The sequence below is a fragment of the Oncorhynchus keta genome, chromosome 17 (genome assembly GCF_023373465.1).
Source record: "Oncorhynchus keta strain PuntledgeMale-10-30-2019 chromosome 17, Oket_V2, whole genome shotgun sequence".
NCBI lineage: Eukaryota > Metazoa > Chordata > Actinopteri > Salmoniformes > Salmonidae > Oncorhynchus > Oncorhynchus keta.
This window is the reverse complement of record NC_068437.1, coordinates 28,887,320-28,902,319: the sequence shown is the minus strand read 5'-3', so window position 1 is coordinate 28,902,319 and position 15,000 is coordinate 28,887,320. Positions and strand designations below refer to the sequence as shown.

At 47.1% G+C, this 15,000-nt stretch overlaps 1 pseudogene; it reads left to right on the top strand.

Moving 5' to 3' along the window:
• Positions 1-15,000, top strand: part of LOC127908238 (metabotropic glutamate receptor 3-like) — a 67,404-nt pseudogene that overhangs the window by 10,505 nt on the left and 41,899 nt on the right.

Sequence of the window (15,000 nt, the reverse complement as noted above, 5' to 3'; positions counted from 1 at the left end):
ATAACGCCTTTCTTTCTGACTCTGGGATATTTGGTGTAATCCCTAGTCTTGGAAATGAGACGTCTTCATCTTGTACCTTCTTCTTGTGGCTACTAAGCATACCCCATTCTTCCGCTGACAGAGCCTTCCTTCAGCTCCCCAGCATTTGTCCGACAATCCTTTCCGACCTCATCCCCAAATGTTCTGCCACCCGTCTTCCATCCATTAAGGCGGGCCCAGCCATGGCCATTAACTGTTTTAAGGTGATGATTTTCCCCTTCACCAGAATCTTGGAGAAATGTGGAACAGCTGCAGTTGTACAATCCAGTCTTGCCCCATACACCAGAGGTTCCTCCAACAGCCAATGCACTGACTCCGCTGAAGTTCGTCTGGACACCTTCATTATGCTCCACACTCTGAGAAGGCCTCTGTAAAACGGAGGTACTCCCTCCCTAGAAATCTGGCTACTATCAACCAGAAATAAAGCCTTCTTTAAACCTAATCCTCCAACCCACTGTAATATAAGACCTGCCACCCCTCTCCACACCATATTTTCCGGTCCATAAAGCAACCTTTGAATAAACTGAAACCGGAAAGCAGCAGCCCTACTAGCAAGATGTACAAGACCTTGTCCCCCCTCCTCTTTTGACAAATACAAAACACTTTGTGGAACCCAGTGATATTTATCCCAAAAGAAATCCACAATAATTGCCTGTATCTTAGCCAGAAGGCCAGATGGTGGTTCTAAAACTGCCAACCGATGCCACAGTGCAGAGGCAATCACATTGTTAACTATAATAGTGTGCCCCCTATATGACATACGAGATAGTAACCAACGCCATCTCCTCATCCTCCCTTCCACCATTTCAACCACCCCACTCCAATTTTTTTCCATAGTCCCCTCATCTCCTAGGTACACTCCAAGATACTTAAAACCTCCCTTACACCATTCTAGCCCCCCTGGCAAAGCCATGATCCCTCCAGACCATTCTCCAATCTGTAAAGCACAACTCTTTTCCCAATTTAACTTTGCAGAGGATATTCCCCTAAAACGATCAACCATTAGACTCAAGCTATCCACCTCCGCTTGATTTTTCACTAACACAACTACATCATCAGCATAGGCTGAGAGACGAATAGGAGGAATATCCTCTGAAAGGCACACCCCTGCAATGCAACTTCTAATGCTATTTAGTAGTGGCTCTATAGCAATGGCATATAACATTCCTGACAAAGAACATCCCTGCCTAATACCTCTACACACTTTAAAAGGAGCACTCAAACCACGTTAACTTTCAATACACTTTCAATGTCACCATATATCACCTTTATCATGGCAATAAAACCAGAGCTGAACCCAAACGCCTCAAACGTGTGCCATAAATATTGATGTTCAACTCGGTCAAATGCCTTTTCCTGATCAATTGAAATTAGACCAGCATCCAACCCAATAGCCCTAGAGACGTCCAAAAAATCACGTATCAGAGAAATGTTATCCCCTATCTGCCTGCCAGGAACACAGTAGGACTGATCCGTATGTATGATTTGCCCCATCACCTCCCGCAGCCTGTTGGACAAAGCCTTTGACAATATCTTATAATCAGTGCACAATAAAGCCACCGGCCTCCAGTTCTTCACCTCCCTCGGGTCACCCTTTTTGGGCAGTAGGGTGAGGACAGCCCTTCTGCAGCTTATTGGTAGTAACCCTCCGGTTAAACTATCATTAACTACTTCTAACCAATCCTCTCCCAACATAGCCCAAAAAGACTTAAAAAAGTCAACGGGAAGCCCATCAATGCCTGGTGCCCTTCCATTTTCCATGCCAGTGTATAAATCCTGCAAAGACAATCGTTGCTCAAGGTCAACCTGAGCTTCTGCAGCCACCTTTGGGAGCCCATCAAAGAAATGCTGTGTCACTGTTTTATCCTCTTTGTACTCACACTTGTAGAGCTCAGCATAGAACTCTACTGCCCTCTTTCTAATTTCACTAGGGCTAGTGAGCTCTTGTCCAACAGCTGATTTGAGACAATGAATCATTTTTCTTTGTCCATTCTTTTTCTCTAAACCAAAGAAAAATTTGGATGCGGCATCCATTTCAGATATTCCCTGAAACTTACTTCTCACCAGTGTCCCCTGTGCTCTGATACCCAGCAGGTCTGCCAATGCAGCTTTTCTCCTCTTGAGGGCCTGAGTATGGCCTCGATCTCCTGTGGTCTCAACCAACGTCATGAGTTCCACTATTTCAATCTCTAGGGCTTTCATTGATCTGGTTACAAAATTGTTGAATCTGGATTTTCCCTATATCCCACCACTGTTGAATGGATACAAAACTGGCCTTTTGAGACCTCCACCTCTCCCAGAAAAAACTGAAACAGTTCATGAAGTGAGCATCACTCAATAAAGTTATATTAAAATGCCAGTATGCGCTTTTGGGTTTTACATCGTTAATGAACACCACCTCTGTTATTAAACAATGATCAGAAAATCACACTGGGGTTATCACACTTGATTTACTGACCTGAGATTGATGCTCAAAAACATAAAACATCATAGAGATGATGTTCTCTCTCACATGCTCCCAGGTGTACTGCCTTGTTCCTCAATGTTGACTCCGCCAAATATCACACAGTTCATGTGTTACAATGAGACGTTTTAAAAAAGTCCTTGAGGCTATATGAGGTTCTTGGTGATTTCTATCTAAATCGCTAACTGTGCAGTTAAAATCCCCAGCAATAAATAAATAATCTTCTTTGTTACATTTCTCAATGGTATTTGATAATGTCTCTAAAAAACATACCCTCTCAACTGTCACCACTGGGGCATATACATTTATCAGACACATAGTGATGTTTTCATACCTTGCTCTAACTTTTAATAACCTCCCCTCAACTATCTCTTCAACCTCATATGACAAAGGCAAAAACCCTTTTGAGAACAAGATAACCACACCCCCACTTTTTGAGTTTTTATGACTACACACCACTGTCCCGTCACACTCCTGTTGCCACATAACTTCATTTTCCAAATTACTATGCGTTTCTTGTAGAACATTTATGTCACTTCCCTTTCCCCTAATTAACTCATACACCATGGCTCTTTTTTTAACATCTCTTGCCCCATTTACGTTTAAAGAAGAAATCTTAAAACTGCTCATGGATGCAAAAAACATACAGAGGAAGATACAGCCACCACATCTCTTTACAGAGTTAAAACTGCAACTGAACTCTTTCATTTTCTTTAGAATTTACATCACTTATCACTCTCGTGACCACTTTCTTGAGTCTAGCAATTTCAGGGCTTTTCAAACTTCCCCTGTAATTTTTGATTCAATAAACAATTCACGTTCAGGGAAAAATCAGTTACATTGTAATCCTGCATATATTTCTTCCCTTTTGTCAACTTCAGAAATTGACGTATCTTCTCGATCCCATACCTCCCTTCCACCCCATTTATCTCACTATATTGTTGTGACGCGTCAGATGACTCACTCTCGCTATCCTCCCCAGAAGAAAACTCCACCATCTCTACAACTTGTTCATCTTCAACTGATTTATAAATCTCTACCTTTCTCTTAGAATTAGACCCTTCACCACCCCTTAAATTCTTCCTTTTACTCCTCGGTATTTTGAAAACATCCGCTTCCTTTTCCGTTATTTCCGTTTATCTCCTCTCCAGTTAATCTCCGTCCTTTTTTAAAATCATATGCACTTGTCTCCTATGAGACACGACATGTTTCAACAACGGAGATTTGCATCCAAAAAGAACCTTCTTTATTGTAGATACGATTTGACCATGGCGAGATAACTCGCGCTCCAACACTTCATCTCTAATAAATGGTGGCACGTTAGAAAGCATAACTTTCTTCGCCGGATTCATAAGCGGAAATACCGGCGTCTGTGTCTCCCGCAACACAACACCTCTCTCAACTATCTTATTCACCTTTTCAATTGAATCTAAGAATATCACTACAGCGCTATTCATCCTTGAGGCTGATTTGATGCTATCATACCCAATGATAGCACCCACAGCCAAGCTACATTCTTCCACTGAACACCCGGCCGCAGCAGGAATCTTTACTCCATGCCTCCAACTAAGTTTTTCAAACTCTACACTTCCGCGAGTGGCCATTGCAACCAGCCCCACCCGCCGGTTGTGCCCTCGCGAAAAACCAACCTTAAAGATCCCACAACCCCTATACGTGCTTAGTGATAGTTAAACAAGATACCCTTAAAACAACTAAACTAATCAATATATATATATACATACCAAAACCCGATAGAGTGAAAAGAAATTCCATTCGCTCTCACAATCACTCCTGCTTGACGACTCACTCCCAGCATGCACTCCGACGAGAGAGAGACAGAGAGAGAGAGAGAGAGAGTGAGAGAGAGAGAGAGAGATGGGGGGAGAGAGAGAGAGAGAGAGATGGGGGAGAGAGAGAGAGAGAGAGAGAGATGGGGAGAGAGAGAGAGAGAGAGAGAGAGAGAGAGAGAGAGAGAGAGAGAGAGAGGGAGAGAGAGAGAGAGAGAGCAAAGAGAGGGGTCCTTCTGTGGCTCAGAGAGAGAGCTTGTAACGAGAGATGGGGGGAGAGATGAGCACACGTGCAAAGTACAGAGGGATGCACACTGAACGAAAGTGAAACAGAGAAATGGTCTGTTAGCTCTCTCACACTGAACGAAAGTGAAACAGAGAAATGGTCTGTTAGCTCTCTCACACTGAACGAAAGTGAAACAGAGAAATGGTCTGTTAGCTCTCTCACACTGAAAGAAAGGGAAACAGAGAAATGGTCTGTTAGCTCTCTCACACTGAAAGAAAGGGAAACAGAGAAATGGTCTGTTCGCTTTCTCACACTGAAAGAAAGGGAAACAGAGAAATGGTCTGTTAGCTCTCTCACACTGATAGAAAGGGAAACAGAGACATGGTCTGTAAGCTCTCTCACACTGAAAGAAAGGGAAACAGAGAAATGCTCTGTTAGCTCTCTCACACTGAAAGAAAGGGAAACAGAGAAATGGTCTGTTCGCTCTCTCACACTGAAAGAAAGGGAAACAGAGAAATGGTCTGTTCGCTCTCTCACACTGAAAGATCCGCTCCAATGGTGGAGCTTTTTCACACAGAAGTACAGATAAACAAACACACAACACCCACACACAGTGCAGAGTGGGGTGAGTACTGTGGTCCATCGACCCTGCATGTCCTCTCTCTGCAGGGTACGTGTCATCAACGACATCCCTGCCTGTTCGAGAGGGAGGGGAGAGATATGGGAAGATGGGAGAGAAAAGCTGGGTTCACATTTTTGGAGGTTCTGTCCAAGCGCTGTATGAAGCTGACTAAATATAACAACATATGACTAAATACATAAGTAAATATATTCTGTTATTGTACCAGTGTGTTTTACTCATTGCAAGTAGGTGTGAGCAGAGCACACATTTCACGAGAATGGAATATCTACTGTCTTGTTTTTGTAATAGAGTCACAACTTGAGGAAAGTAAGGAGGGAAAGCAAGAGCATAGAGATAGAGGGAAGGGAGGAGAATATGATCTAGAAGGTGATTGACCTGTGTACTGTAACTTCAGGTCATGATTAGTCTCTCTATCAGGATAGAGGTCTGCTACTCTCCATCTTTGCCCTTTACTCTTTTTCTCCTGAACCATGTAACGAAGACTAAATGGATGAAGGGCAATACAAATACATCAGTGTGTGTGTCTGTGCATGCGTGTGTGTGTGTCCGTGTGTGCGTGGCCCTAAACATTGTTTGGCAACCAATTCTCTGTCTAACCCCCCATCTCCCTCTCTCTCCAGGTTACTCTGGGGATGTAGCTATGTATCATGACCCAGCAGCTCTTTGGCTTGTCTGTTTCTTGTCAGGTAAGATACTACACTATTTAGGAGGGAATGTTAAGGTGAGGTATTCAAACACCGTAACCTACATTCTCAATGGAACACAGCACAAGATTAGTAATCAAATACCTGTCATCATAAGCTAGCCAAGTGTTTTAGAGGCTTACTGTATTTTTTAAATATGTATATGGATATGTGTTACATGTGATGTATAAATAGCCACAATAACTACACCAAGATGGCTATAGGCTTAATTAGTTGTAGAGCTGATATGTAGGAGCTAAGTTATCATTAACATGCAGCTGATTCTTTCTAAGAGGTTACCACGCGGTGAATATTCCTTTTCTGAGGACGCTGAAATGGTAGAGCTGGCTAGCGTAAGATTGCAGTGTGTTTCTGTGTGTGTGTGTGTTTCTGTGTGTGTGTGTGTGTACATGCTCTTGCATGTGTGTGTTTCTGTGTGTGTGTGAATGTGCGCGCGTGTGTGTGTTTCTTTGTGTGCGTGTGTGTATGTGCATGTGCGCATGTGTGTGTTTCTGTGTATGTTTCTCTGTGTATCTGTGTGTGTGTGTGTGTGTGTGTGTGTGTGTGTGTGTGTGTGTGTGTGTGTGTGTGTGTGTGTGTGTGTGTGTGTGTGTGTGTGTGTGTGTGTGTGTGTGTGTGTGTGTGTGTGTGTGTGTGTGCGTGTGCATGCATGCGCACGTGTGTGTAGTATAAGAATGTTTGAAGATATTATTATTTGGCTCATCAGTTGAAAATTGATTTTATGAGCTGCCAATTAGATTACAGCACCCTGTTAAAGAAAGGCCCTGGGTGGAACGGCTGCTAGTCTCAAACGCTATCTGCACCCAAAACACACACTCACACAAACACACACACACACACACAGACAATATTGCGCTGGGCACTCATCAAAACACAGGCCAACCAAGTTAATTACAGTGTTGTGCTGAAGGGCTGTGACTTACAGAGAGAGATAAAAAGAGACAGAGAGACAGGGCAGAGAGAGATGGAGAGAGAGGGGGAGAGAGAGGAGGGGAGAGATGAATCGAAAGAGGGGGAGAGAGAAAGTAAAGTTACTATGCATAGATAATAAACAGCGAGTAGCAGCAGTGTAAAAACAAAGGGGGTGTCAATGCAAAATAGTCTGTGTGGCCATTTGACAAATTGTTCAGCAGTCATATGGCTTGGGGGTATAAAGTATTAAGGAGCCTTTTGGACCTAAACTTGGCGCTCTGGTACTGCTTGCCATGCGGTAGCAGAGAGAACAGTCTATGACTTGGGTGACTGGAGTCTTTGAGAATTTATGAGGCCTTCCTCTGACACCACCTGGTTTAGAGGTCCTGGGTGGCAGGAAGCTTGACCCCAGGGACGTACTTGGCCGTACGCACTACCCTCTGTAGCGCCTTACGGTCAGATGCAGAGCAGTTGCCATACCAGTTGGGGATGCTCTCGATGGTGCAGCTGTAGAACCTTTTGAGGATCTGGGGACCCATGCCAAATCTTGAGGGGGAAAAGGTGTTGTCGTGCCCTCTTCACGACCGTCTTGGTGTTTTTAGACCATGATAGTTCGTTGGTGATGTGGACACCAAGGAACTTGAAACTCTCGACCCGCTCCACTACAGCCCCGTCCATGTTAATGGGGGCCTGTTTGGCTTGCCTTTTCCTATAGTCCACAATCAGCTTCTTTGTCTTGCTCACATTGAGGGAGAGATTGTTGTCCTGGCACCACACTGCCAGGTCTCTGACCTCCTTCCTATAGACTGTCTCGTCGTCGGTGATCAGGCCTACCACTGTTGTGTCGACTTAATGATGGTGTTAGGAGTCGTGTTTGGCCATGCAGTCATGGGGGAACAGGGAGTACAGGAGGGAACTAAGTACACACCCCGGGGGGGCCCCAGTGTTGAGGATCAGCGTGGCATATGTGTTATTGCCTACCCTTACCACCTGGGGGCTTTGTGGGCACTATGGTTTTGAATGCTGAGGTGTAGTCAAAGAACAGCATACTAACTTAGGTGTTTCTTTTGTCCAGGTGGGAAAGGGCGTGCGATTGAGATTGTGTCACATGTGGATCTATTTCCTGTGTTTGAGGGGTACAAAATCCACTTGTCACTTAAATATCCCTGGATTTATTGGATTCATTTTACACCTGCGATTCTTTTAGCTTGTGCCTGTCGTTTTTTCCCGTTTAATGTTACGACTGTGGAAATCAAATAAAATCAAAAAACATTTTATTGGTCACATTCACGTGTTTAGCAGATGTTATTGCATGTGCAAATTATTGTGCTTCTAGTTCCAACAGTGCAGCAATATCTAACAAGTAATATCTAACAATTTCACAACATATACCCAATACACACAAATCTAAGTAAGGAATATATGGATGAGCAATGTCAGAGTGGCATAGACTAAGATACAGTAGAATAGTATAGAATACAGTAATTATATGAGATGAGTAATGCAAGATATGCAAACATTATTAAAGTGACATAATTAAATTGCTAGTGTTGTAACGGCGTTCGTCAGTTGAAGGAGAAGCGGACCAAAATGCAGCGTGGTGGTTACTCATGTTCTTTAATGAAGAATCGACGATGCATGAAATAACTATAATATACAAAAACAACAAACGAAACGCGAAAACCTATTACAGCCTGTCTGGTGAATAACTACACAGAGACAGGAACAATCACCCACAAAATACACAGTGAAACCCAGGCTACCTAAATATGGTTCCCAATCAGAGACAACGAGAATCACCTGACTCTGATTGAGAACCGCCTCAGGCAGCCAAGCCTATGCTAGACACACCCCTAATCAGCCACAATCCCAATGCCTACAAAAACCCCAATGGGACAACACAATAAACCCATGTCACACCCTAGCCTGAACAAATAATTAAAGAAAACACAAAATACTAAGACCAAGGCGTGACAGAACCCCCCCCCCCCTAAGGTGCGGACTCCCGGACGCACCTCAAAACCATAGGGAGCGTCCGGGTGGGCGTCTGTCCATGGTGGCGGCTCCGGCTCGGGACGTGGACCCCACTCCATAAATGTCTTAGTTCGTCCCCTTCGCGTCCTGGGATAGTCCACCCTCACCGCCGACCATGGCCTAATAGTCCTCACCCAGAACCCCACTGGACTGAGGGGCAGCTCGGGACTGAGGGGCAGCTCGGGACTGAGGCAGCTCGGGACTGAGGGGCAGCCCGGGACTGAGGGGAAGCCCGGGACTGAGGGGAAGCCCGGGACTGAGGGGAAGCCCGGGACTGAGGGGAAGCCCAGTACTGAGGGGAAGCCCAGTACTGAGAGGAAGCCCAGTACTGAGAGGAAGCTCAGGCAGGTAGTTGGCTCCGGCAGATCCTGGCTGGCTGGCGGATCTGGAAGAGTCTGGTTGACTGGCAGATCTAGAAGAGTCTGGTTGACTGGCAGATCTGGAAGAATCTGGTTGACTGGCAAATCTGGAAGAATCTGGTTGACTGGCAGATCTGGAAGATCATGGCTGACTGGCGGATCTAGCTGCTCTGGCTGCTCCATGCAGACTGACAGCTCTGGCTGCTCTATGTAGACTGGCAGCTCTGGCTGCTCCATGCAGATTGACAGCTCAGGCTGCTCCATGCAGACTGACAGCTCAGGCTGCTCCATGCAGACTGACAGCTCAGGCTGCTCCATGCAGGCTGACAGCTCTGGCTGCTCCATGCAGCCTGGCCGCTCTGGCTGCTCCATGCAGTCTGGCAGTTCAGGCTGCTCCGAACAGGCAGGAGGCTCCGGCAGCGCCTTAGAGGAGGAAGGCTCTGGAAGCACTGAACAGGCGGGAGACTCCGACAGCGCAGGAGAGGAGGAACATGCTGGCTGCGCTGAACAGGCGGGAGGCTCCGACAGCGCTAGAGAGAAGGATGACTCTGGCTGTGCTGAACAGGCGAGGCGCACTGAAGGCCTGGTGCGTGGTGCTGGAACTGGTGGTACTGGATCGAGGACACTCACAGGAAGCCTGGTGCGGGGAGCTGGCACCGGCGGACTGGTGTTTGGAGGTGGCTCTGGATAGACCGGACCGTGCAGGCGCACTGGAGCTCTTGAGCACCGAGCCTGCCCAACCTTACCTGGCTCGATGCCCACTCTAGCCCGGCCAATACGAAGAGCTGGTATGAACCGCACCGGGCTATGCAGCCGCACTGGAAACACCGTGCGCTCCATAGCATAACACGGTGCCTGCCCGGTCTCTCTAGCCCCCCGGTAAGCACAGGGAGTTTGCGCAGGTCTCCTACCTGGCATAGCCATACTCCCTGTAAGCCCCCCCCCCCAATACATTTTTGGGGCTGACTCTCAGGCTTCCATCCGCGTCGCCGTGCTGCCTCCTCATACCAGCGCCTCTCCGCTTTCTCCGCCTCCAGTTCTTCCTTGGGGCGGCGATATTCTCCAGGCTGAGCCCAGGGTCCTTTTCCGTCCAATATTGTCACGAACCGGCTCAAAGCCCGTAACAAAGGGAGACAACGTGGAGATAAGGAGTAGCAAAATATGTATTTATTAACTAAAGCAACTAAGTATAATATACAATGATGTGTGTAATCAGTAATCAGTAGTGTAAGTGAGTGTTTTGCATGCATGAATGTTATAATGCTGGGTGATGAAAGGTGCCAAAGCAAACAAACAAAAGGCCACCAAGAACCACAACACAATCTACAAAAGGTGTCTGCATGGAGAGAGTCTCCTCCATGAATGTGGAAGAGGTCTATTTATCCTGGGAGACACCTGGCCCAGGTGTTTCCCATGTAGCTGACGACCCTCCCAACTCCGCCCACCGGCATCCTAATAAGAAAACAAGAACAAAGAGAGAATACGGCAGACAGAGTGGGAGGGTCGTCACAATATCTCCTCCCAAGTCCTGCCACACTCTCCCTGAGCCCCCAATACATTTTTGGGGGTGACTTTCAGGTTTCTTTCTGCGCCGCCATGTCTTTCTCTTCGACTCCATTCTCCTATAGCCCTTTTCGCACTGCTCCAGCGAATACCAGGCGGGCTCCGGCACTCTCTCTGGGTCGACCGCCCACCTGTCTATTTCCTCCCAAGTCGTATACTCTATACTCCTGCTGTCCATAACGTCCTCCCATGTCCTTTCCTCCTTTCGCTGCTCCTGCTGTCGCTGCCTGTTACCACGCCGCTCGGTCCGGGTGTGTTGGGTGATTCTGTAACGGCGTTCGTCAGTTGAAGGAGAAGCGGACCAAAATGCAGCGTGGTGGTTACTCATGTTCTTTAATGAAGAATCGACGATACATTAAATAACTATAATATACAAAAACAACAAACAAAACGCGAAAACCTATTACAGCCTGTCTGGTGAATAACTACACAGAGACAGGAACAATCACCCACAAAATACACAGTGAAACCCAGGCTACCTAAATATGGTTCCCAATCAGAGACAACGAGAATCACCTGACTCTGATTGAGAACCGCCTCAGGCAGCCAAGCCTATGCTAGACACACCCCTAATCAGCCACAATCCCAATGCCTACAAAAACCCCAAATGGGACAACACAATAAACCCATGTCACACCCTGGCCTGAACAAATAATTAAAGAAAACACAAAATACTAAGACCAAGGCGTGACAAGTGTTCCATTTATTAGTGGCCAATGAGTATGTGTATATAGTTAGCAGCCTCGCTGTGCTAGTGGTGGCTATTTAACAGTCTGATGGCCTTGAGATAGAAGCTGTTTTTCAGTCTCTCGGTCTCCGCTTTGATGCACCTGTACTAACTTCGCTTTCTGGATGATAGCGGGGTGAACAGGCAGTGGCTTGTGTGGTTGTTGTCTTTGATGGTCTTTTTGGCCTTCCTGTGACATCGGGTGCTATAGGTCTCCTGGAGGGCAGGTAGTTTGCCCCCAGTGATGCGTTGTGCAGACCTCACTATCCTCTGGAGAGCCTTGAGGTTGTGGGTGGTGCGTGTTTGTAATGACCTGTCAAACACAAACTTGCTGAAATGTGCTCAATGGAATACGTTGGATTTCCATTGAATCTGTAAGAATGCTAATGCTTCGTCTGGGATTTAACGCACCATCTCGACACTCACATGAGAAGAAAGATGACACTATTTTGATTGGTGTTCATTTTTTTTGAGAATTTTGTAGTGTAGACAGAGCAGGTAGGGTAGACAGAGACAGTGTTTGGTGGACAGAGCAGGTAGTGTAGACAGAGCAGGTAGGGTAGACAGAGCAGGTAGGGTAGACAGAGCAGGTAGTGTAGACATAGCAGGTAGGGTAGACATAGCAGGTAGGGTAGACAGAGTAGGTAGGGTAGACAGAACAGGTAGGGTAGACAGAGCAGGTAGTGTAGACAGAGCAGGTAGGGTAGACAGAGACAGTGTTTGGTGGACAGAGCAGGTAGGGTAGACAGAGCAGGTAGGGTGACATAGCAGGTAGGGTAGACAGAGCAGGTAGGGTGACATAGCAGGTAGGGTAGACAGAGCAGGTAGTGTAGACATAGCAGGTAGGGTAGACATAGCAGGTAGGGTAGACAGAGCAGGTAGGGTAGACAGAGCAGGTAGGGTAGACATAACAGGTAGTGTAGACAGAGCAGGTAGGGTAGACAGAGCAGGTAGGTTGACAGAGCAGGTAGGGTAGACAGAGCAGGTAGGGTAGACATAGCAGGTAGGGTAGACAGAGCAGGTAGGGTAGACAGAGCAGGTAGGGTAGACAGAGTCAGTGTTTGGTGGACAGAGCAGGTAGGGTAGACAGAGCAGGTAGGGTAGACAGAGCAGGTAGTGTAGACATAGCAGGTAGGGTAGACAGAGAAGGTAGGATAGACAGAGCAGGTAGTGTAGACAGAGCAGGTAGGGTAGACAGAGCAGGTAGTGTAGACAGAGCAGGTAGGGTAGACAGAGACAGTGTTTGGTGGACAGAGCAGGTAGTGTAGACAGAGCAGGTAGGGTAGACAGAGCAGGTAGGGTAGACAGAGCAGGTAGTGTAGACATAGCAGGTAGGGTAGACAGAGCAGGTAGGGTGACATAGCAGGTAGGGTAGACAGAGCAGGTAGTGTAGACATAGCAGGTAGGGTAGACATAGCAGGTAGGGTAGACAGAGACAGTGTTTGGTGGACAGAGCAGGTAGGGTAGACAGAGCAGGTAGGGTGACATAGCAGGTAGGGTAGACAGAGCAGGTAGGGTGACATAGCAGGTAGGGTAGACAGAGCAGGTAGTGTAGACATAGCAGGTAGGGTAGACATAGCAGGTAGGGTAGACAGAGCAGGTAGGGTAGACAGAGCAGGTAGGGTAGACATAACAGGTAGTGTAGACAGAGCAGGTAGGGTAGACAGAGCAGGTAGGTTGACAGAGCAGGTAGGGTAGACAGAGCAGGTAGGGTAGACATAGCAGGTAGGGTAGACAGAGCAGGTAGGGTAGACAGAGCAGGTAGGGTAGACAGAGTCAGTGTTTGGTGGACAGAGCAGGTAGGGTAGACAGAGTCAGTGTTTGGTGGACAGAGCAGGTAGGGTAGACAGAGCAGGTAGGGTAGACAGAGTCAGTGTTTGGTGGACAGAGCAGGTAGGGTAGACAGAGCAGGTAGGGTAGACAGAGCAGGTAGGGTAGACAGAGCAGGTAGGGTAGACAGAGTCAGTGTTTGGTGGACAGAGCAGGTAGGGTAGACAGAGCAGGTAGGGTAGACAGAGCAGGTAGGGTAGACAGAGAAGGTAGTGTAGACAGAGCAGGTAGGGTAGACAGAGCAGGTAGTGTAGACAGAGCAGGTAGGGTAGACAGAGACAGTGTTTGGTGGACAGAGCAGGTAGTGTAGACAGAGCAGGTAGGGTAGACAGAGCAGGTAGGGTAGACAGAGCAGGTAGTGTAGACATAGCAGGTAGGGTAGACATAGCAGGTAGGGTAGACAGAGTAGGTAGGGTAGACAGAACAGGTAGGGTAGACAGAGCAGGTAGTGTAGACAGAGCAGGTAGGGTAGACAGAGACAGTGTTTGGTGGACAGAGCAGGTAGCGTAGACAGAGCAGGTAGGGTGACATAGCAGGTAGGGTAGACAGAGCAGGTAGGGTGACATAGCAGGTAGGGTAGACAGAGCAGGTAGTGTAGACATAGCAGGTAGGGTAGACATAGCAGGTAGGGTAGACAGAGCAGGTAGGGTAGACAGAGCAGGTAGGGGAGACATAACAGGTAGGGTAGACAGAGCAGGTAGGGTAGACAGAGCAGGTAGGTTGACAGAGCAGGTAGGGTAGACAGAGCAGGTAGGGTAGACATAGCAGGTAGGGTAGACAGAGCAGGTAGGGTAGACAGAGCAGGTAGGGTAGACAGAGTCAGTGTTTGGTGGACAGAGCAGGTAGGGTAGACAGAGCAGGTAGGGTAGACAGAGTCAGTGTTTGGTGGACAGAGCAGGTAGGGTAGACAGAGCAGGTAGGGTAGACAGAGTCAGTGTTTGGTGGACAGAGCAGGTAGGGTAGACAGAGCAGGTGGACAGAGCAGGTAGGGTAGACAGAGCAGGTAGGGTAGACAGAGTCAGTGTTTGGTGGACAGAGCAGGTAGGGTAGACAGAGCAGGTAGGGTAGACAGAGCAGGTAGGGTAGACAGAGCAGGTAGGGTAGACAGAGTCAGTGTTTGGTGGACAGAGCAGGTAGGGTAGACAGAGCAGGTAGGGTAGACAGAGCAGGTAGGGTAGACAGAGAAGGTAGGGTAGACAGAGTCAGTGTTTGGTGGTTGCCATCGCAAATATGTGATTGGAACAGTAGCGACAGAACATATGATGCAACAAACACGTCTGAATAGCATTGTTGTCTGAAAAGCATCTAAACAATGTTTTGTACTGATGGGAAATAAAGGTCTTCACAACTTTTACATTAAAAGATAAATGCGAACTTCATCTTCCAAGCATCACATGGAACACATCCACAGTCAAACTTATTCCATAAACCGGTCTACATAACAGGTTGCCCTGACAAAAAAACAAAACATGTTTGTGACCTAACAGCTAGACTTGTTTACAATGTACCACATCTCTGGTGAACACAAGGGAGAAATGTCATATTGTTTAGAGTAGAGATCGTGTCAGCTAAGCTAACAGCAGCTACATTCTTTATGATGGCAGACATTTTTTTATAAACAGAAAATGTATAAGCTAAATACAAATACAGCCCCTGGAAAGGGGATTCTGAGCTGGCAACCCTGAGTAACAACAGTTACAATCAAGTCAATC